Here is a 2,984-nt window from a genome sequence, read left to right on the forward strand (position 1 = left end):
CTGTCACACAGAGCAGAGCTCAGCGCTGCCCCTCCACTCCCTGTCAGGAGCTGCAGCCGCCATCAGGCCTCTCCTCAGCTCCTCTGCTCTGGGCTGAGCAAATACAGCGACCTCAGCCACTCCTTACACACCCTGTCCTCCAGACACTTCTCCATCTTCAAATCCCTCCTTTGGACGCAGTCTAATATGTCCCTCAGATGCTGTGGCATCCACACTGTACCCAGTGCAGGAGATGAGGCCGCACGGTGCAGAGAAGAGCAGGACAAGCCCTCCCCTTGCCCAGTGGCAATGCTGGGCCTGCTGCCCAGGGTACAGTTGGCTTTGGGCTGCCAGGGCACACTGCTGACTCAGATTCAACTTGCTGTCAACTAGAACCTCCAAACCCCTTTCTGCAGGGCTGCTCTCCAGCCCCTCATCTCCCAGCTTGTACATTTGTCCAGGGTTGACGCCATCCTGGGTGCAGAATCTGGTTCTTGCTCTTGTTAATCTTCATGCAGCTGGTGGTTGATCACCACACAAATTTGTGAAGACCTCTCAGTGAAGAACCTTTTCCTAACACCCACCCCTGACACTGCTCCATGCCATTCCACCAGGCCCTGTCACTGTCACCAAAAAGCAGAGTTCAGTGCTGCCCCTCCATTCCTCTTGTGGGGCACATTCCAGAAAATCAGTGAGACCTTATGTGTGCTTCCCAGTGGAGATCTAAGCCCACCGGAGTAGCATTAGGGGAAGCATTAAAAACACAGTAAGTGTAGTGCATTTCAGTCAGTGCCTTCCACTTAAGAGAGCAAGGAGGCCCAGGAAGCTCTGGCCATCATCACTCAGAGCTGGGACTGAAAAGCATTCAAAGTACAGAGATCTGTGCTTTTAAAATGGTATAGCATTAATTTACTTAGCCCTCAACTATGTCTCAGCAATAGTTAGAAGTTGGAAATTGGAAATCACTAATAGTACCAGTAGTGTCCTATCCTCCTTGCATGTCTAACATCAGATACAGCAAGTCAGACTGTCAGTTTGGGATGGGCTGTCAACAAACCTTTTCATCTTCTTTACACACTTTAAATTCAGGTGATAAAACTGAGCACAATCCACTTTGCTAGCAAAGTCCTGCTGAGTGATTTCACAACAGTGTTACTGAATTTATCCAAGACCAGCAAGGTTTCCTCCTGCACATTGAGGCACGACAGCCAGTGATGGCCTTCCGTCCCAAAACTTGAGCAATGTAGAGGTATAGGCAACATTTTTGTTGACTGTGAGGATGAGAATGGACTGCTGAGTGTGCACAGCCACATATCTTTCGATATTTGTGGTCATCTCATCCCCCTTCTGCTCTATGCCACTCGTAGGAGGGCTTACAATGAAGCACAGCCCCTGCCTGCTGCTCCCATTCAGGAGCCTGGGGACAGACCCCTCAGCACAGACAGCAGCAGGTGTCTGCTTCTTCCCTGCCTGGCTTTTCTCCACTGAATCTGTACACACTTCTATCTAGGAAAAAATACGTATTCTTCTGTTAGCCCAAAGCTTTGCCTACGCACGGAGGAAAGAACAAACAGCACAATCTGCCATTCCAGTGAGCGAATACACCCATGTTTACTCTTTCCTGGTCCCCATTACTAATGCCCAGAGGATTTTCTGAAAATGATAGGAACTGAAAATGATAGGAACATCTGAGTGATGATAGGAATACCTAAACCAACAGCAAGGTGTTCAGGTTTTGCCTGTTTTCCCTTGAAATGTCCAGCATTACAAGACAAAATGAAAAAAAGAAGCACCTGAGAGATGTTTTATTGGGTAGTTTCTTCTTAGACTGGGCCTTGCAACTCTCAGAGTAGTTCTTTCTTTGATAGGTATTGCTAAGGGGAGCTACCTGTCCTAAATACATCCATCACAGCTTCAGACAGCATTCTATGAAGACATGATCTCTAGGAACTAACAGTACCAACTTTGACTGAAGACTATGCTGATATGTGTTCTTTTTCCGGAGTGAGCCTGTCAATTCTGCCTTTCTACAGTCACTTCTTTGGTGGTAAATAGAAATCAGCTTCAAGCGTTTTTTCTTGATATCTGCATTCTGCTCAAACGTCGTTCTTTTCCTGCTCTGTCTGAATATTAATCCTGGCTAAGCAGAGAACAGCAGACTGAAAGGGAGCATGGCAACATATGCATGGGAACTCCCTTGGAGGGAACAAGTCCCTGTGTCCACTCTGGGCAGAACAAGCTTACAGTAATGCTACTTCAGTTAAGCAAGTAATTGAAGATTTTTAGCTACAAAAATCTTTAACCAATCTGTTCTGACAGCTAAGCTACTTCACAGACTCCCATCACTGAATGCTGTTAAGAACAGCTTACATAAATACTCAGGAATAACACAGGGCTTTACGTATGCAGTCATTTTCTGTGGGAACTTTGCCTACAGAAATTACAGTTTATAGATCAGCCCCTTAGTGTGCAAGTTGCTGTCCTACAGCTTTAACCTCAGCATCACTGCCGTGCTAACACAGCTCTCCTCCTTGCTTGCTGCCCAATGCCCCCCTTTCCTAAAATAAAGTTGTTAAATATTAACATGAAAAATAAACATTCAGCAGATTAAACTCATCAGCCATTTCAGATTACTACACATTGCTACACGGAGTTGCTTTTACAATCGTCCTTTAGCATCTCTCTTTGAGATGCTCCTCTTCTGCTGAAGTTTGCAAAGATAGAGTGCAACTTCTCAGGATTATGTCTTCTGAAGAGCAATAAACCTTTTATTCTGTCTGCCAGCCATAAATATTCAGCTTCTGGTAATCTATCCAGGCCTTTATTGCCAGCTTCTCTCTGCAGTTAAAGTACACATGACCGGGCAATGCTTTCCAGAAAAAAAAACAACAACAACAACCAAAGACCTTGCCATATCTGTATTTTGTTTTCCTATTGCTTATTTTTCTTTTACAAACTTTTTCGCATTTTCTTATTTTCATCCTTTCCAGGATTTGGTCCCTCTT

Source organism: Meleagris gallopavo, chromosome 1 (assembly GCF_000146605.3).
Source record: "Meleagris gallopavo isolate NT-WF06-2002-E0010 breed Aviagen turkey brand Nicholas breeding stock chromosome 1, Turkey_5.1, whole genome shotgun sequence".
Classification (NCBI taxonomy): Eukaryota; Metazoa; Chordata; class Aves; order Galliformes; family Phasianidae; genus Meleagris; species Meleagris gallopavo.